The sequence below is a fragment of the Cupressus sempervirens genome, chromosome 3 (assembly GCF_028749045.1).
Source record: "Cupressus sempervirens isolate cs-2001-9-10 chromosome 3, ASM2874904v1, whole genome shotgun sequence".
Classification (NCBI taxonomy): domain Eukaryota; kingdom Viridiplantae; phylum Streptophyta; class Pinopsida; order Cupressales; family Cupressaceae; genus Cupressus; species Cupressus sempervirens.
The window spans coordinates 39,127,845-39,150,026 of NC_143120.1; the positions used below are offsets into that span (position 1 = coordinate 39,127,845).

Here is a 22,182-nt window from a genome sequence, read left to right on the forward strand (position 1 = left end):
TGTGATATTCTCATGGGGATAATTGAAAACCCTCGGGCGTTTTCAAACACCAACAAACACCTTCCACCGCAATATGCCCTAAAGGCAACGGAGGAAAATTATCATCGACGAACACAGATGCAAAAGCGAGAGCCAAGGATGGATCCACAAATGCGTGTCTTTGTCTTCACAAAGATGTTGATGCTAGATCAATCAAAGTTAATAAGAATGGTGATTCTCAAGCCTTCAAAGTGACGTTTATTTATCAAATTAAAGGAATAAAGGTGAGGGTGCATGAAAAGAGCAAAAATAAAAGAAACAAAAGGGGAAATCATCTAAAGATCATTTACTTGTGCATATTGCAAGAAGAAAGGGCATGATGAATATTATTAACATAAGAAGGATATTGATGATCTCAAAAATCATCTTGATAAGAATCCAATAAGTCAATCTTCAAGAATGTCTATGTCACTAGCTTCTTCACAACATATAGATCAAGGGCTTCTCATCATATGGCATCTTCACAATTGATGATTTTTTCATTTGAGTCTTTTCACATTACATTGATTTTTATGGCCAATCATACTTACTTGAATGTGACTTAGAAATGAACCATTAATATGGAGATAAGATAAGATTAAGATAAGATAAATCTATTAATGTCCAACAAAAGATTGAGATAATACAACCAAAGAAGAAGCAACAAACTACAAATATTGCGTAAACCTTCACTATTGGGTTGTTTGTACCTCACTTGACCCAAAATATGTAACATCTATCAAATCACTAATGGTACAAGGAAGATAGTGGAGTTGACTCTTGATTCAACTATTGTCAAAGACTTGGAGAGTAGAGATATGCATGCTACTAGGGTGGTTGATAATGCAACTCCGTTACACTCCTTTGTAGACTTTGCTCTTCATTGCGATAGTGCTTTTTCATAAGTTTCTCACACTTCTCGTGTTGATTCAAACTTTCAAGAGAAGATTGGTTACTTGAGTATTCTCATTGTGGTCAAATTCTTGGGATCACTTCTATTATTCCATCTAACCCTATTGAGATCACTTATATTATTTCCTCTATTCCTATTGAGATAACTTCAACTATTGTTCTACAGCAATGGATTCTTATGGTTGAGTGCAACAAGGTATACATTGTCTTCCAAACACAATTTTATGGAATGACTTCTTGTTTGATATCATATTCATCTTTTATTTGATGAAGATGAACCTTCTTCAATTGTTGTGAGGGAACACGTTGATCCTATTCTTCATTCTCCACTTGATCATTTTGTTAAGGATGGGATGATTGTGGACATGTTCTTCATTCTCCACTTGATCATTTTGTTGAGGATGACATGATTGTGGACCCTAGCTTGTATATCTTTAGAGAAGACACTTTTAACTTAATCTACCTTTATCCTTATAAGGTCTTGACATGTCTATTTACATGACCTAGTTAACCTAATTTAAAGGAGGCACCTTTTTTTGACACGAGGATGACACTTGAGCATGTTTCTAAGATTCCCATATATTTTAAGGTTTCTTCCTACATATTGAGGAGGCCTCATACGTGCACATTTAGTTTTGTTTCTTTCAAAGAAGAGAGACGTTCAACCTTTATAGAAAAGTTTCTACATTGAGTCTCAAGCATCTACCATTGGTGCATTGATGTGCATTCCACTTTTGGGGGGCACCAAGAACCATTTGGTCTCTCTTCTACTACTACTCTAGCCTATGGAGAGATACTTGATTATGTATACATATGCATGAAGTTCTAGGGGGTTCTAGAGTCCTCCATTCACTCATTCATCTTTTTGTTCTCATCTTTGTTTTTGGAAAGTGATCTTGTCCCATGAGGATTTTTCTCTTTCTTTGCTTTACAAAAAATTGCATTGTTTTGCACTTGCCTATTGTACTTCTAGGCTTCACTCAAAGACACAAATAAAGACAATAGTAAGAAAAAATGTATTATATATAAAATGTGAGAAAAATAGGTTTGGCGACAAGAATGAAATCTATATCTTAAAATTCAAGTATCAACACCCACCAAAAAAGAACTTTTAATTAATAAACAACTCTCAATAGTTGCATGGACTCGTTCATCATATGAAATCATCTACACATTTGACACCAACATTTTGGTTTCACATAAGGCCAACTTGGAACAAAAAAGCAAAGTGGGTATTAACACCCACAAATAATATACTCTTCTAAAGTGAGGATGTCTCTATTGAGAACAAAACAAATATACCAAATAATAATTGAGCCACCCTAATTGTAAGAATTGCCTTTAAAGCATTTAATAGATTTTGTAAATGGTGATATGAATGATGTATGAATGTAAATCCATAAAAATAAATGCTTAATGGAGAATTGAATTAGTTATATCAAAAAATTGATTTGAAAATATTAATAGATTTTGTAAATGCTGATATAAATGATGCTTCCTATCTAAAGATGCCACAAAGATCTTTATCTGTAAGCATATTAATAGATTTTGATTCTTTTGTAGCACTAATAGATTTTGACTCTCTTGTACCTATTTTAATTCTGTACTGTTTATCTATTTTTATAGGCAAACCCTAACATGAATATGGATAGAATGCTCGTGTTCTCTTCTTTGCTCTACAAGAAATATTTCCTTTGTATTTATATGCATCTTTCTCATACTTGAGGGAGAATGCCCTTGATGGATGCAACATGTTCTCCCTTTATTGGATGGGTTGAAGACAACAATTAGTTTTCTTATAGAGTTCTTTAATTCTCAAAATAAAAGCATCAATTATTTTTGTCTTATTGGAATAAGGCATCAATTTTCAAATTAAAAGCAAAACATAATGCAAAAGTTTACTCTATATGATGTCTTGTGTATATTCTTTTCATATAGTGTATTATTTAAATTACCAATTTAACTCTATTGTTTGTTATATATGATCATTGAGTGTTCTGATGAAAGTTATTCAACAGACTTTTAAACCAAAATCTTCACAAAATTTCTAAGAGATGTAGTCATAAAACTTGAGTTTCTTGATATGTTCGAGTATCAATTTGAATGATAGTAGCTAATTGTTAAGAGATGTAGTCATAAAACTTGAGTTTCTTGATATGTTCAAGTATCAATTTGAATGATAGTAGCTAATTGTAAGCATGAGCTTGTCAAGTATGATCAACTCTACAAGATGTAAAGATCCAAATTGAGATTAGTATTTAAAGATTGATCACAAGTTTCTAATAGTTAATTTGTCTTATAATATTGAGAATAGTTAATAATGTGTGCTTTTAGCCATATATTTAGCATGATGAGTTATTTGAATCTATGAACTAGTGCTAATGTCTCTAATAACATTTTCAGACCAGACCAAGAAACAACAAAATGATGAAAGATTATGTGCAAAGTAATACAGACTGTAGATATGAGCTTTATAGTGATACGTGACTACATTACAGAAAAAGATCCTGTATAGGTTGTCATTATGATTAGTTTTTTTTAATAAATATGATATTATGAAGAAAAATAATTACAGAAGTGATATTACGTTGGAGCTAAAAAAATTTAAAAATAAAGAAGTGATATTATGGAGAAGCTTGTGTAACGAAGGAAGAATGCAAAAAGCAATATGCGAGCTGTGACTTTGTTGTCCACTTGAAAGGAAGTCTCGGTTAAGAGATTTCAGATAATGTTTATGTGCTTTAATTTTGAGAGGGTAACTACTTCCTCACTAGGACAAATGGAGAGGGCATCCAACACTCCCTCAAATCACTTAACCCAATTCTGTCCCTCTCATTCCCCAGCTCATTATACAGCCATCAGAACTCTGCACACGGATAGAGTTCACCAAAGAAAGACCAATTTCTAGGTTGTAGCAGAGACCAAAAGAATATACCGCCCCAACAACCAGCTTCAGAAGGGCACCCTCAAATACCCAACCAACAACATCTCCCATGATTCAACCAGCCTCCAGTAAACCGCCAAAAGATTTCCATAAACCCTACGAAAGCACCTAACGGCAGAAGAAAAGGCACAGGGCAACAAAGCTGCGGCTCGCAAGCTACCTACCAAGTATGATAAAACAAATTGGATTCATGTCACGAAAATAAACTTGCAAAACCCAGTTTGACAGCTACTATAACAGACCACTTTTCTCCTACTGATATGTTAATGATTCAAGACACTACACACTTTTTCTGAGAAATCTAATTTGTCAAATTATCCCTCATGATGAAGTAATTTGTTGCATAAACATACCTTTCCAAATATTTTTCATTCCTATATCTACTGTGTTACTCTTAACACATGGGTATAAGAATTGCAAAATTTTAATTTACCGTAAATTTGCTCAAAAGCTCACATTCCCGTACAAAATATCACAGACTAATAAACTCTACGTTTTAAAACCAGTACCATGAGTGCACTTGGCAACTAGCCTTCTGAAATCAAACGGCATTAGAGGGCTTGTATACGCCACAACAACACAAACAAGTTTCTCACCCACACGGTAGCAGGTCTCCAAAACAAAACCAAATGCTCAAATTAACGAACATTGTAAAATACACAGCACAATAAGGGCGATCTGTAAAATACTAAATAAGGCCCACTCGACACTCCGCTCTAAACACTCATAGCCAATCTCGGCTCTGAACTGATTAGTGAATGAAAATGTGATATTGTCACGAGCAAAAGACCGTCCAAAATCTGAACTTAAAACACAACTATTAACAACGCACCGTGACTGATCAAAACCCCAAAAACGAAACCTACAGCTAAGGGCTCTAAAATCCTACAATTTAAAGAGTAGAGACCAAGTAATCGAAACATTACCTACGAAATCATTCGGAACATTCAAAAAACAAACGATGAAACGTACCTAAAACAGAGATAATCGAATGAAAACCTTAATACGCGATTTACTGCGCTGAAAAATAACGGGTACAAGCATTTCACTTTTATAACGACGCAAATCACACATTGTGAACAGAATACTGGATGGTTCAATAAAAGATTGCGAGACTTACTATTGAAATGTGGGCAAGGAAATAGTAGGCAAAGAGCACGAAAAGCCCTTCGTCTGTGGATCCTGCCCTACGGTTGTCTGGCCGCTGCCATTCCATTCAATTAGTAAGATCAACTGAAATGGCGTTTTATTTAGGCTCGGTATATCTATAATTTTCCCTATAAACAGAGAAAATCAGTAATGCCGTGCCAAATGCATCTGAATAGAAGTTATCTCATTTAAGGTATCCGGGAACAAATTACAGCACTGAACGCTAAACGCGACACCAGAAACCCTAAAAACCCTAACTATGGTGGCTTCGATACCAAACTTCCTTTCACCCAAGTCATGATCTAATGCAAGAACTTAATTTCAATTTATAGGGGGGTGCAAACCCTAAAATTGTCCTCCCATTTTTCACGAATTAAATAAGTTTTTGCCTGTTTTTAGTTTGTGCCAACGACATGTAACTCGTGAAATCAGGAAAACTTACGCATTCATTCAATCCAGTAAAAAACTAATAAAATCTTTTCACTAGCCAGTAGAATTAAAGAATGTTTTGAGATCTCTTTTTTTAAAAATAAAGTTTTAATTTTTTATATTTTTATTAAAAATATGAAAATATTATTTGTTTAGAAGCTTATTGTATATGTGAAAATGCGGCCTATTCTAACACACACATTTCAACACGGTCATTGCATGCGGATTCATCTCGGAATGAACATTAGATTGTTCATCCGAAATTTGCCCTGCAAAGCGACTTGTTGCCTTCTATCTAAAAGGATTTTGTCTGTTAATATCCTCAAAATCAAGGTGCAGACAACCAGACCCTCTAAGAACGAAGGATTTGACAATGAAATTAAGCTAAGAACGAGTATGCAGATTAATCTAAAATGAAAGATGCAATGTAATCTAAGAACAAATAAAGCAAACTAAATTAAGCATATGCATGATTAAACTAAAATGAGATTAAACTAAGAATGAGAATGTATGCAAGAAATGTAAGTAAATATGAGCATGAATTTCAGCGGCGATTCGATGTGAATTCTCCAAATTAATCCTCCAAAATGAAGAGATGAGGGTCTCTTAAATAGACTCTCTTGGAATCCATCAACGGTTGAGATCGATTCAGATCAATGGTCAAGATTGAAGATGAGGTTTAGTCATAAAGGGAGATTCCTAAATTAAAGGGAGTTAACAGACTTAATTTGAGTAAAATAAGGAGTTAAATGTTTTAATTTGAGTAGAAAAAGGAGTCAACTGATTTAACTCATTTTTTATCAACAGTGAACTGGAAATTTCCCTTTTTGAACTGAAGAGAGATTTTGTTGAGATATTTAATTTAATAAAATGAGATATGCTCTCATAATTACTTTTTCTATTTAATTAAATAATCTTTAATTAATTAGAGACACTTTTGTTTAATTAAATAACTTCATTTAATTAATTAGGAATGGCTTCCCATTTAATTAAATAACTTTGTTTAATTATTTAGAAGTAAGTACTCCATTTAATTAAATAATTTCTTTTAATTAATTAGAAATACCTTTCTCATTTAATTAAATAATTACATTTAATTAATTAAGATATGCGTATTTATTAAATTAAATAAATTTAATTCCATAGTACATTAGCCTTGGGATATAATTTAATTTAATTAAAGTATAGATACTTAATAATTAAATTAAATATTAATCAAGTAGGTTTAATGCGACTAATATGAGTATGTACTATAGGAATTAAATAAGAAATATGATGAATGCAGATTAGGGTTTTTCTGCATCTGACAATTAAGTCAAGTAGCGAATAACAGAATGAGAATTGCCTATTAGAATAGGGCTTTGGGATTGATCAGAAATATACCAGAATTGGTATCATGGCAATGAGCCAATTTTGGGGTATTACATTTTGCCCCTCTTTGAATGAATGTGCGAGTGCAGCACGTTCAAATCAAAGAAAATCGGAAAGCATGATGCAAAGATGAGATTGGTTCCGAAGTTGATGACACGGAGACCAATCGATAAGTTTTTAAGGACCATCTCTAGAACAGAGCTTAATCCTAAGGGATCCAAGTAGAACATTTAGATACCTAATAGTGATAGCATTTAAAAGACTCCCTCCAGAACGAAGCGTAATCTTTAAGGATCCCAATAGAATGTCTAGATACCTGAAATTGATATCATTTAGAAGATTATCTCCAGAATAGAGTGTAATCTTCAAGGATCCAGATAGAACACCTAGATACCCGAGAATAATAGCATTTAGAAGACTATCTCCAGAATAGAGCATAATCTTCAAGGATCCAGATAGAACACCTAGATACCTAAGATTGAAAGCATTTAGAAGACTATCTCCAGAACGGAGCTTAACCTTCAAGGATCCAGATAGAACACCTAGATACCCAAATTTGATAAAAGAAAGATAACAAGGTTCAATCATGAGTCGTAGAATCATCCTCAGACCGAGGCTTGATCCTCAGTAGAAGGGGTTTAGACTGTCCCAACACCTGTCTATCGAACTCTGAGAAGAGTTGTTATAAGATTAATCAGTTGATGAAAAGATAGGATAGATAGCAAAGATGCCAAATAGAAAGGAACAAGATGCCCCGAGTGATTAGATGCCCCAAGTGACTAGGACATAAGATGGGAACTAGATGTCCCGAGCAATAAGTATTTAATGATGTAATCATTCTGCCCCCTCGGGAGCGAAATCGAAAGATGACACACCAGAAATAGATGTGAAGCAATATAGCAATAGATACAGAAGAAATCTGAGATTCAACAGAATGTAGAAAAGATCAGAACGATTAGAAGAAATATGAAGAGATCAGAATGATCTAAAGAAATATGAAGAGATCAGAATGATCTGAAGAAATTTGGAGAGATCAAAATGATCTAAAGAAATATAAAGCTCGATTAGAGCGATCTGAAGAAATTTGGAGAGATCAGAATGATCAAAAGAAATTTGGAGGTTGATTCGAAGTGATTTCGAGATCTAAAAGATCAAGTTTGAGTTGAAAAGATTCCAAGAATTGCAGAGTATCAGAAAGATTTGGATTGCACAAAAAATTTTAAAATGCATTTTGAGCCACTTAAGTGTGTCAGATTTTGAATTCAATCCGAAAAATGGGTTCAGAGCAACCAAAGTAGCCAAGAGGGTGATTAATCAATCATTGTGCAGTTCGTGAAAGAACATGATACTTTGAAGAGATCAACAATCCCTCATTAGAGAAGGTGAAAGTAGATTTGCAATTGAATCGCATGCTTATGCAAGTGAAGTATGTAATGCAAGATTGTGTGAAATGCAACCCTAGGTCTAGTTACTGAGCCTCAATATTTAATCATCACCGGATATAGAACAAAGCTCGTATGTTATACAACTCCCACTGACATTGCAATCATGAAAATATGAATATAACATACGTTATTGGGATGTCGGAATTAAATGTAAGCATTCGAGGCACAAGAAGCCAGAATGACCAGAACATTTGTCCCTTTTAATGTAGCAAGTTAACATAAGCATCAAAGCATGAATGTTAGGATGACTTGAATGTTGCTTGCATGACAGACACATTAAACACACGGAAGATTCCTCTTATGCTAAGTATTCAGTATTCATTATGTTCGCAATGACCCTTGCGTTCGTAACCTGAGACAAAAGTGTGCTAGATATACTCGCAGTGACCCGTATGTTCACTTAATAGGACGAGTATCAATATGTGCTATAGCATGAAGAGTTCACTCCAACAAACAAGGAGAAGAACCAATGTCATTGACGTATCTGTATAAAAGGAGTCGAGGTACACACGACCATCCAATACGAGATGGAGGCTCTTATAGTGGACACCCCTCTTACAGAATAGATCAACTTATTAGAATTAAACTGCAAACATAAAGCAAAGAAAAAGATCATGCCCCCAGTCATTACTTCTCTAGTCAAAGATGACATCATCGAGTTGCTCGAGGAGATACGATAAAGCAAAAAAAAGCAAACAAAGAAAATGCTCAGCATATCCAAACAAATATATCATCATTTTTTTTTTGAGTTCAATGTTTTCAGGATTGATGTCAAGTGCTAATGTCCATAATACATTCTAAAGAAATCTCTTCAGTAGGGTGATAACAGTAGGTAGACGCAGTCAGAACGACTGGTGACTGATGTCAAAGAGGAATCTTCACGATGAAGAACCTAAAGAGGACTGGGTGACAGTAGATAGATACAGCCAAGACGACTGGTGACTGATGCAAAAGAGATCTTCCATAAAGGAATCTTGAGACATGACCCGAGCAACGGTAGGCAGACACAACTGAAACAACTAGTGACCATTACGAAAGAGATTCTATGAGGAGAATCTCGAAAAGAGTGACACTGGCGACAGTAGGCAGACACAGTGAGGACCACTAGTGACTGTCGCGTAGGAGATTCTATGAGGAGAATCTTGAAAAGAGTGACACTGGCGACAGTAGGCAGACACAATCAGAACAACTAGTGACTGTCGCGTAGGAGATTCTATGAGGAGAATCTCGAAAATAGTGACAGTAAGGGGGGATGCCCCCGAGTTGTGACAAGACTCAATCCATGGATACATGAGCAGGAAGCAGGAAAGTAAAAGCATGAAAGCGACTGTACAGAATAGCCAGAAGATGCGCTGCAAGATGGAGCATTGGGAACAAGAGGTGCCTGTTTATTAGATTTTCACCTTCTTGGCAAGATTCTCTTTTTTTTGCTACCATGATGCCTGTTTCCAAGTTTTCATCAATGGCACTATTTTTATTTTTTTCAATTTTTTTTTGTATTTTTCTCATTTTTTATTTTTTTTTGCATTTTTTGGAATTTTCAGAGTTTTTTTTTTTGGTGTTACCGAGGCGCCTATTGCTAGGTTTTCACCAGGGTAACAAATTTTTTCAGGACTTTTTTCTGATTTTTAGGATTTTTTTAGAGATTACTAGCTCTCAAAAAGGATCACCTTGATTTTGTTCTAGTGTCTAGCAAGATGTATGATGAGATGTAGTAGCAAGCGAGTGGATAAGCAGAGATGGAAAGGCAAGGAGTATGAAGCGATGAATGTTACCCTCAAGGAAAGTCTTCATAAGATTACCCAAGCTAGGGAAAAAGATATAACAATATAAGCTCATGGTGTAATGAAGGGTATCGTGTAAGTAATCCAAGAAAATGATCATGTCAAGAGATTGCTAAGAACTGAGTTTTTTTCTTTCTTTCATTGATCAAGACCAAAGGGTTAACTGAATAGGACAACAAAGTTTGTTATGGAGTTTATGAGTGAGTGTATTGAGACGAGGACATCTGAAGGATAAGCAAGACCATGATAGGATGTCATGGATGGAAGAATTATGCATGACGCTTGTTTACCAGGTTTTCATCATGGTACTTGTCCAAGGTGCCACAAGAAGTGGTTTTCACCATAGGACAGATTTATTTATCTCACTTTTGCTACCAAGGTGCCTGTTTCCAGATTTTCACCGAGGCACATTTTTTTTCTTTTTTTTTGATTTTTAGAGTTTTTGGAAAGAATTCAAGCCTTCTTCAATTTGAATAGTGCTCCTATAAGAAAGATAAGTTATGATAAGCCAAGGCCATAGCAAGGTACACTCAAAGATGTTGATAAGGTAATGGAAGGGAAATGATAGAAAAATGAAAGGTAGATGGAGGATAAGGTTGTTGGTTTTGGAAGACTGAAACAAGCAACGATGGCAAGCAGGCATAAGATTTAGAGAATCTCATGAGGGTGGATGAGATATTAGGCAAGATCAACATTGACACACACCTTGAAGGGTAGTGGAATGATGGAGGAAATATGGATGAGATAGATTGAGGCTTAGATATATGAGGTAGAAAAGCCATTTTTGGAGAGGGGTGGAGTAGAAGGTTTTGGAACCTTTTTAGGAAGATGTTGGAAAGGAGATGGAGTGGAAGCCTTTGGAAGGTTGAATGTCAACTTTGATTTGTTTTCAATATTCAGGTCCTTCAAAAGAGACTTGGGAATCCATATAGCTTTTGATTTCTCATTAGATGCTTTGGAACGCATTTCTTCAATAACAGATTTAAGAACCCATACTTTCTTTGGTTGAGCTCTTTGAATAGTGGACCTTTGCGGTCTCTTTTGTGTATTTTCCTTCTTGACATTCACATGTTGATTAGACGAGACATAGTGAACTTTTGAGGATGGATTCATGCACTTGTGTTTGAGTTGATCATCCAAATTGCTTCCAAAGGACTTGGGATTTGTGGATGAATGAGGCCAATATGACTGGTTTAGATGGAAAGGTGAATGTGAAGAGTTCAAGTATGTGCATCTTTGTTGATCTTGGGGTAGGGTAGGAGGAATGTATAATGAGCTAAGAGTGGAAGTAGGAGATAGAGGAACATAAGGTCCCAATATGGATGGAAGACTTGAAGGTTCTAGCTTAGATGGGTAGGGACCAAGGATAGATTTAGAAGATGTTAACGGACCATGAGTATGGATATCAGCATCTTTAGAGTGAGCAATATGACCAAAGTCATCAATAGATTTATGAGTAATTGTTATAGGAGCAATACCTTTGATAGGAGTATTTAAAGCTTGAGCATAGTTTGGAAGTGAATGTAGCGAGGTAGAATAAGAGAGCAAGGGAACACTTTTCTCTTCAAAAGGAATTTTAGGTAACATAAGAAAAGTATCCTTCTCTTGGCCTTTTATAATCTCCTTAGGGATGGTGGAAGGAATATCTTGATCTTGCTTAGTAGAGGTGCATGACATGGGAGATGGAGGACTATGTGGCTCTTGAGATGGAGGCACGAGATCTTGGAAGACTTGAAAGGGGATGAAGGAATATTGGTCTTGATCAACACTTGTTTCTTCATCATTTAAGTGGTCCTCTTGACATGAAACCAAATCCAAGGATGAGGGAATATCTGAATCTATATTCAAATATATTTCTAGAGTCTCCATAACAGGCTCTTGAAGGGACAATGGAGGAATAGTTGGATTGGGGATAATAGGAGGAGCAACACATGGAGGTTTTGGATCTTTGCTTTGTGTAGAATGGAAGAGGTTTGCAACTAAGTCAAGATTAGCTTGAGTTTCCTTTAAAGGTAGTCCTTGAGGGTACACATAGTCAACTAGGGGAGTAGTGAGTTCTTTTGGCGAATATGTGTTGGAAAGATGGGATAATTTAGAAGGTGGATGTATGTCGGAGGAAGTAGAAGTTGTATTTAAACCGTTACTAGACATGGTTTCATGAGGTTGACCCTTCTTGAGAGTAGAATCTTTAGTAGTTGAGAGCTTAGATTTTTGAATTATACCATTGTCAAAGAGATCTTGGATCTTGTTTTTCAGCTCCTTATAATGGGAAGTTTTATGTAAATTATGTCTATGATAGGCACAATAGTTACTAATAAAGGAAACTCTCGCCAAAGTGACCTTAGGTAATACAATGAGTTTCTCTTCAAGAAGTACTTCCAAGGTTAATTCATAAGATTTTATCAAAGGTGTGAAATCACGCTTTGGTTTAGGTTCCCAAGGTTTTTCTTCAAAAATATTTCTAGATTTCTTGGGTATTTGTAGAATGTTTTGAGATGGCTTGGACTCAACATTATAGGAAGGTAAATAGTCTCGCAAGGAGAATTTGTTCAATGATGTGTCATCTTCCTCCTTTAGTCTTTGAAGTTGAGTGCTCATTGATTGAATTTGTTGCTTCATGTTTGCAATAAGTAGCTTTTCTTCCTCACTAGGAATATTAGATTTAGCATATTTGTTGTTAGCCATTTTGATGTACTATGTTTCAAGTATTGACAGCCAAGTTTTAGAACATAAGTCAAGTTGCCACAGTCATAGACAATGACAAAAAGCAGCAGCGTAGACAAGGACCACACTAGAACATAGTCTCAGAAAAGCAAGATAAGAGTGCAGTATACTAAGGTATGAATAGTCTGATTTGAAGGCTAGAATAGCCAAAGATTATGACTATCATGACATAGAGTACAACAAGCACTAAAGGACAAGAGCAAGATAACTGAGAGACAAGACTAGTTAAAGTATGGATCGCAAGTCATTAGCTAAGCAGGATGCCACTGTTTGAGGAATGTTTGTAGACAGAAAGTGAAAAACGGACGCAAAAAAGGGCAGCGTGCAGATCGCAGATAGCTAGATCAAACCAAAAGTGGAAATGTTGATGCAAGATCTCGCGCGAGAAACTTTTATGGGTCGCGCGAAGAAGTTTTACAAGCCACGCGAAGAAGTTTTTGTCTCATGCGAAGTTCAGTGACAGTTTTTAATTTCGCATGAGAAAGATCTCAAGTCACGCGAAGACTCATGACAGAATTTTAATTTCGCGCGAGGACAAAATGATTTCACGCGAGGAAAAAATGATTTTGCGCGAGACTAAAAAAGTTTTCGCACGAGAAAGCAGGTTAGTTTCAGAACAGCGACTGATTTTGGCAAGATTTCTGGACTTTTCAGACATATTGGGCAAATTTTCGAGACAAGTTCAATTTAACAAACAACAAATTTGATCGTTTTAGTAAGCAAGCAGATAAACAGGCATGTGGAACAGCAAGCAGGTGATATCAAGCATGTTTGAAAACAATGAGCAAGGGCAAAAGCAACCTTGCACATGAACAATCAAGTGATTTAGTACGTGCTGATTCTTAAGAGAGCTAATTGTGTATGTTTTCAAAGAGTTTTGCAATCACACATATATCCCTAGAAAATAAAAGTTGGCCTCTCTAAGGTTTTTAGTAATGGTTTGACTCTGCAACTTTTATGACTCACAAGGGTGACCTCCAATCCCAGCGCACCGAGGTTTTGACACAGTCTGAGAACTTAATCTTCAAGAGCTGCTAGGGAGATCTAACAACCCACAATGAACCACACCCATGGAGATTTCTTCCACAAGGACATTTATATAGTGGTTGTCACTACCATGGCGAAAATGGCTATTACCGCTTGAGGTTCTGTCATCATAGTTTTCCCTGTAGAGGGATTGTCTACTACGGTTAACCCTCTCTAAAGGTGACCGACTCACAATAGTATACCACAAGGGGACTTAGCTTCCAGATTCAAGGTTTTGACACCTTTTCACCTTTAGCCCAATCAAAACAAACAGATTAATCCGACACGCTAGACTAAGATTATCTCTTAAAGATCTATGATATCATCTTCCTGTGATCTATCAACCTCTCCGGAGAAAGGATGCCTTAATCAACAAGTCGAAGATTCATCTATCTACGAGATGCTCAAAGTATCCTGCCCACCCATAAGGAATCCGTCTTAGAGAGGAGTTTCACTAGGAACCCACTCCCTCAAGATCCACAAATAGTGTTCATGGGGGCTTAATTACTATGTGTGTACAGATGTTAATTCCTGAAAACAAATCTATCTAAAAGTAATCAAAAAGCACAAGGTGGTACACTTAACGTTTTAACTAATGTGAGGTGAGTCCAAAGATGTGGAACATTTAACCCCTCACACAAGCCAAAACAAGTCCACAACTCAGAATTTAGTGAGTTCTAAAAAGCACAAAAGGGTTGCCTTGTGGAGCCTTTAACGCTTATGTCCTGTAGACCCCTCCCCTATTTAATGTGGTGCTGAGCTTGCAACCACAGGGTGGAACGAGGGGCTGGTGGATTAGCGAGTCCAATAACCCAAGATAGCTAATCAGATCTATCACTAAAGACTAAGCTTGCTAAATGAATACTAACAGAGATCACACCCTAGTATCAATTTATGCATGTGTTGTAAAATGAAAATACAGAAGGAAACACACAAGCTCAACACAAAAGATGTTTGTTTTAGATCCAAATGAAGTGTTATCAGATGAAGAAGATTACCTGGTGATCCTTGCAACGCGCTTAGTAGATTTTTACCTGTTTTTGGTAACTTTAGCACGCTTTTCCCATTGTCCCACAAACCGCTGCTATGTTGTTCAAAAAAAAAATTAGAAAACACAGAAACACTAGAAATCGCGAACAGTCAGCAGAAAAATCAGAAAATACACAAATTAATACAAAAAATTTGCCTATGTCAGCAGAGTTTCGCGCAAAATTTCTGACAGTTCGCGCGAAGAAGTTTTACGGCCTGCATGAAATCAAATTCGGCTCGCGCGAAATCAAATTCGGCTTGCGCAGAATCAAATTCGGCTCGCTCGAAATTAAATTTGGCTTGCGCAAAATTAAATTTGGCTCGCGCGAAGAAACAAGTCTCGCGCGCCAAAGAACTTTCTCGCACGATGCAGAAAGAATCTTTGTGCGAAGATTCTAGATCCTCGCACAAAAAATGAACAGTTTCGCGTGAAGATTCCTGAATCTGTACGGAATAGTACGGACAGAGAACAAAAAAATGATTTAAAAAATATAGAAAGAGGCCAAAAAAATTGATTTTTGAGCTCCACGGTGGGCGCCAGAAATGTATATGTGAAAATGCGGCCTATGCTAACACACACACTTCAACACGGTCATTGCATGCAGAGTCATCTCGAAATGAACATTGGATTGTTCATCCAAAATTTGCCCTGCAAAGCGACCTGTTGCCTTCTATCTAAAGGGATTTTGCTTGTTAATATCCTCAGAATTAAGGTGCAGGCAACCAGACCCTCTAAGAACGAAGGATTTGACAATGAAATTAAGCTAAGAATGAGTATGTAGATTAATCTAAAATGAAAGACGCAATGTAATCTAAGAAAAAATAAAGCAAACTAGATTAAGCATATGCATGATTAAACTAAAATGAGATTAAACTAAGAATGAGAATGTATGTAAGAAATGTAAGTAAATATGAGCATGAATTTCAGCAGCGATTCGATGCGAATTCTCCAAATTCATCCTCCAAAATGAAGAGATGAGGGTTTCTTAAATAGACTCTCCTGGAATCCATCAACGGTTGAGATCGATTCAGATCAACGGTCAGGATTGAAGATGAGGTTCAGTCATAAAGGGAGATTCCTAAATTAAAGGGATTTAATAGACTTAATTTGAGTAAAATAAGGAGTTAACTATTTTAATTTGAGTAGAAAAAGGAGTCAATTGATTTAACTCATTTTTGATCAACAGTGAACTGGAAATTTCCCTTTTTGAACTGAAGAGAGATTTTGTTGAGATATTTAATTCAATAAAATGAGATATGCTCTCATAATTACTTTTTCTATTTAATTAAATAATCTTTAATTAATTAGAGACACTTTTGTTTAATTAAATAACTTCATTTAATTAATTAGGAATGGCTTCCCATTTAATTAAATAACTTTGTTTAATTATTTAGAAGTAAGTACTCCATTTAATTAAATAATTTCTTTTAATTAATTAGAAATACCTTTCTCATTTAATTAAATAATTACATTTAATTAATTAAGATATGCGTATTTATTAAATTAAATAAATTTAATTCCATAGTACATTAGCCTTAGGATATAATTTAATTTAATTAAAGTATAGATACTTAATAATTAAATTAAATATTAATCAAGTAGGTTTAATGCGACTAATATGAGTACGTACTATAGGAATTAAATAAGAAATATGATGAATGCAGATTAGGGTTTTTCTGCATCTGACAATTAAGTCAAGTAGCGAATAGCAGAATGAGAATTGCCTATTAGAATAGGGCTTTGGGATTGATCAGAAATATACCAGAATTGGTATCATGGCAATGAGCCAATTTTGGGGTATTACATTTTGCCCCTCTTTGAATGAATGTGCGAGCAGCATGTTCAATTCAGAGAAAATCGAAAAGCATGATGCAAAGATAAGATTGGTTCCGAAGTTGATGACACGGAGACCAATCGATAAGTTTTTAAGGACCATCTCTAGAATAGAGCTTAATCCTAAGGGATCCAAGTAGAACACTTAGATACCTAATAGTGATAACATTTAAAAGAATACCTCCAGAACGAAGCATAATCTTTAAGGATCCCAACAGAACGTCTAGATACCTGAAACTGATAACATTTAGAAAATTATCTCTAGAATAGAGTGTAATCTTCAAGGATCCAGATAGAACACCTAGATACACGAGAATAATAGCATTTAGAAGACTATCTCCAGAATAGAGCGTAATCTTCAAGGATCTAGATAGAACACCTAGATACCTGAGATTGAAAGCATTTAGAAGACTATCTCCAGAATAGAGCTTAACCTTCAAGGATCCAGATAGAACACTTAGATACCCAAAATTTATAAAAGAAAGATAACAAGGTTCAATCATGAGTCGTAGAATCATCCTTAGAATGAGGCTTGATCCTCAGTAGAAGGGGTTTAGACTGTCCCAATACCTGTCTATCGAACTCTGAGAAGAGTTGTTATAAGATTGATCAGTTGATGAAAAGATAGGATAGATAGCAAAGATGCCAAATAGAAAGGAACAAGATGCCTCGAGTGATTAGATGCCCCAAGTAACTAGGACATAAGATGGGAACTAGATGTCCCGAGCAATAAGTATTTAATGATGTAATCATTCTGCCCCTCGGTGGGCGCTAGAAATGTATATGTGAAAATGCGGCCTATGCTAACACACACACTTCAACACGGTCATTGCATGTGGATTCATCTCGGAATGAACATTAGATTGTTCATCCGAAATTTGCCCTGCAAAGCGACCTGTTGCCTTCTATCTAAAGGGATTTTACCTGTTAATATCCTCAGAATCAAGGTGCAGGCAACCAGACCCTCTAAGAATGAAGGATTTGACAATGAAATTAAGCTAAGAACGAGTATGCAGATTAATCTAAAATGAAAGATGCAATGTAATCTAAGAACAAATAAAGAAAACTAGATTAAGCATATGCATGATTAAACTTAAATGAGATTAAACTAAGAATGAGAATGTATGCAAGAAATGTAAGTAAATATGAGCATGAATTTCAGAAGTGATTCGATGCGAATTCTCCAAATTCATCCTCCAAAGTGAAGAGATGAGGGTCTCTTAAATAGACTTTCCTGGAATCCATCAACGGTTGAGATCGATTTAGATCAACGGTCAGGATTGAAGATGAGGTTCAGTCATAAAGGGAGATTCCTAAATTAAAGGGAGTTAACAGACTTAATTTGAGTAAAATAAGGAGTTAACTGTTTTAATTTGAGTAGAAAAAGGAGTTAACTGATTTAACTCATTTTTGATCAACAGTGAACTGGAAATTTCCCTTTTTGAACTGAAGAGAGATTTTGTTGAGATATTTAATTTAATAAAATGAGATATGCTCTCATAATTACTTTTTCTATTTAATTAAATAATCTTTAATTAATTAGAGACACTTTTGTTTAATTAAATAACTTCATTTAATTAATTAGGAATGGCTTCCCATTTAATTAAATAACTTTGTTTAATTATTTAGAAGTAAGTACTCCATTTAATTAAATAATTTCTTTTAATTAATTAGAAATACCTTTCTCATTTAATTAATTAAGATAGGCGTATTTATTAAATTAAATAAATTTAATTCCATAGTACATTAGCCTTAGGATATAATTTAATTTAATTAAAGTATAGATACTTAATAATTAAATTAAATATTAATCAAGTAGGTTTAATGCGACTAATATCAGTACGTACTATAGGAATTAAATAAGAAATATGATGAATGTAGATTAGGGTTTTTTTGCATCTGACAATTAAGTCAAGTAGCAAATAGCAGAATGAGAATTGCCTATTAGAATAGGGTTTAGGGATTGATCAGAAATATACCAGAATTGGTATCATGGCAATGAGCCAATTTTGGGGTATTACACTTATTAGTTAATGTGGGAAATAGTAGGTGATTTTTCTCGAACAAAGATTATAGAGAATTTGAAACTTACACCATTTGACATTGATATTATAAAATAGGATGCTCAAGTTAGCAAAAAATTTCAAAGAAACATCTAGCTTGCACTAGTGTTTCCTCTAACTTGATCATCTGTCTCAGAGTTGTCATGCAACAGAGCACTCATGCTACAATAAATGTTAATCCTCAATCAGTTGCTACATCCATGTTTCCTCTCATTGGAACATTTGTTGAAGATTCCCTTTTGAGTCGGTACTAGACTATTCTTATGGTGTCTCCTCTTTATGTCTAGTGTGTTTTCTTGGAACCCAGTTCCTATTTTATTGCATTATGTTTTGATTATTGGGGATCCTACATTATTAGCATTCATAGAGTGCATTTTTCTAAACTAAACAATGACCCAATTTAGCTTTGTATAGCAACCATGTGGAGTTTTTCAGGAAGTTTGCGAGCTATAACTAGTGATTGAGAGTTTCCAAGGATATTGAAATTAGTATCTTCAAGATAGCAACGATAATTATTTAAAATATCCTTTATTCCTAAAAGGGGCTACAATGAATAATGGTTTTCCATAATTGCTTCAACAATCAAAGAAAAATCTTAGCTTTAGTACGTACCAATATTGTTATGGAGTTCACTACAACATTGAGAGGTCAACTACTGGCATTGCTTACTATATGTGGCTCAAATAGTCTCCCTAAAATAAAGCCAATTGACAATGCCTAAGCCTATTGTTCAAATTTCCCACAACATAATATAGCCCATCCATAGTGGATAGGCCTGCAAAGACTAAAAATTGTACCTTATATGACCTCAAAAGGCTAAGATTAATAAAAAATTACATTTTCTAAGTCCATGATAGAACATGTGAAGGAAAAACCTTATTTAATGAATCCATATATGACCATAATGTTGTCCCATTATTGCTACGTGCAGATTACACAACATCCTCTAGAGAGACAACTGAGAATGATGGTGTTATCGCTCTTATAATTGAGAACAAATCATAAAGTTCAATGTGTGACAACTCATGTATACTAAATTTTTTTGAAAAAGGCCTTTTAGCATTGCAAACTTTGGAGGACAAGTTAATGGTCACAAACGAGAAGGTTGTGCGAGTATTAACAAGGATAGATGAGTCTCACAAATGCATTGCAAAACATCTTTGGAAATCTCAAATTAGGGAGAAACATATGGGAGCTGCAAGTGGAATCACTATTACTCAATTGCACGTAATCAAAGAAGCATTTGAAGAGATGACATAAGATTCCTCACAACTATTAAGGGATGAGGATCATGGCATCAAATTTGTGGAAGACAAGGAAAATGAGGTTGATGATCTTTATTGTTAGCTAAGTATAGCTCATTTGTTTTTATACAATGAGAAAATCAAATGTATGTTACAACTACAACCAAAGAACAAGAATTTGATACGGGGGAAATGTAAATCAAGAAAATAGCACAATGGATTGATAGATTCCTTAAGGATGAAATGAGACATAATGATTCTAGAAAGTAGCATGCTAAGGAGATCTAAATTGTTTGAAACAATTAAAGATAACTCTGATGGTCATTGCCTTGACCCAATTATAGATCATTCATGTCCCATTAGGAGTTAGTCCTTAGATATTGTTTTTACTAGAATTGTAAAAGAGGCTCTTATTTTTAACTCTCGGGAGAAGATTGTGGTGCTTTGGAAAGTATTGCAAGCTCCATGGATTGGGATAATCTAAATAATTCTAATCTAGTAATAGGCGTATTTCATTCCCAAAGGTACATTGATAAGTAACTTATGTGTTTCGATGTTAAAAATGGTGGCATGAACATGATTTCCCATACATATCACTCAATAGTCACATTGAGGCATGTAATACAAGCCTTTGAAATGTAAGGTCATTAGAACGTAGTGCCAAAGATAGTGTGAGATCTATAAAAAAGACAAGGACACGTCCTTTTAGTACATGGTAATACCTTGACAACTCCAATAGGGAAAGTACAAATAAATCAAGTACTTAAGAAATACAATAATTATTCCAAATTTAGAACTAGACTTCTAGTGTAGGGTTGAGTGACACAACATTAATTTGATTTCAACAATATATCTCTATTTTATACTTCACTTCGGGAAAAATCATTCCTTGAGAATCAATAAACTGTAAACTTTGTGGATGGTTCATTGAAAGCCCAATATAAAGACAAATTTCTTTACAAACCACAGGAATTAGTGCTAATAAGATAATGAATGTGTGAGACTACTTCCAACAAAAAAGTCTTATGAGAAATAAGAACTATGTCTCTTCAAGAAATTATAATGTATAGTCCTCAAGTACAACTTAATTTTCATCTATTTGTACTATAAATTGTTGGAAAACTTAAAATAAAATATAACACAAACAACTGAAAAATGTATCAAATTGGAGTAGATCAATACAAGTGAACTACCCTACTTAAGTTTAATGTGGAAGAAAATTCTAGCAAGAATCCACTAGAAAAATTAGTTGTGCAAGTTTGGTCCCTTCATGAGGGCCTATAGTACACCCTTTTATATGATTACTTTCACCTAGCAAGATGTCTAAAACTTAAGTAGTTATCCAACGAATCCATGGAAAAGAACATTGAGCTAATTTGAGGTATCTCATCCTCTGCGAATCTCAAAATATTCTTTTTGTTTTCTATCTTTTAGAATGGTTGCAAAACACTAATATGAAAGATGGTGCCCTGCACATCGTAATTCAATATGTGGCATTTTCCCAATCCTAGTTACCAGTATTATAGTACTATTATAGTTGTTTTCCTATTGGTATTCTTTTTTTTGATAGTGTTATTGGGAAAAATTGAACCCTGTTTAAAAATAGAAGACCACTTATTGTAAATGTCGGTGCTCTTTTCTGGTATGACATAAGCTAGGCTTTAGAAGCAAAGATGAGATATATCAAATAAAAATTTAAAAGGGGCTAAAACTATAAGTGTATTTAGCCATAGTGGAACATGTCAATGATATATGGTCCTGCAATTTCCAGAAGTCATAATTCTTACCTATGAACTCCAAATGAAATAACTTTCATTGTGATTGTAGTTATTTCAACTACAAACATGGCAGCTGACTCCCCTTGAATGTTTATCATCATGAAGAATTGGAAAGTGCACTTGCATGAAATCTTTGATGCCATTTTTAAAGGAGAATGGAAGATGTAGAAGCAAAAATAAGATGTGTACAACTAAATAAATGCCATATGTTCTACTTGTGAAGCCACATGGTATGACTTGGAAGTCATTCGTTCTAAACCCATAACTTCAATACATTGTAGATTTAGTGAATTGAATCACCTTAACCATACTAGTGCATGAGAGTGTACATAGACAACACGATAGAAAATACTCTATATATTTGACAATATTATTTAAAAAAAAATCCAAACTAGATTTAATGCTTGCAAAAGTTGATGCAATAGAAAGAAA

At 34.8% G+C, this 22,182-nt stretch overlaps 1 long non-coding RNA gene and 1 other non-coding gene across 2 annotated transcripts; both read right to left on the reverse strand.

Annotated features, from left to right (window-relative positions):
• Positions 1 to 611: 611 nt before the first annotated feature.
• Positions 612 to 5,355, reverse strand: LOC149564677 (uncharacterized). The gene is made up of 2 exons (XR_016361885.1): positions 4,995 to 5,355; positions 612 to 4,894 (listed from the first exon to the last, which is right to left on the reverse strand). It is a non-coding gene; the product is annotated as an uncharacterized LOC149564677 (long non-coding RNA).
• LOC149564678 (small nucleolar RNA snoR143) lies at positions 5,000 to 5,187 on the reverse strand. The gene has a single exon (XR_016363188.1). It is a non-coding gene; the product is annotated as a small nucleolar RNA snoR143 (small nucleolar RNA).
• Positions 5,356 to 22,182: the final 16,827 nt, after the last annotated feature.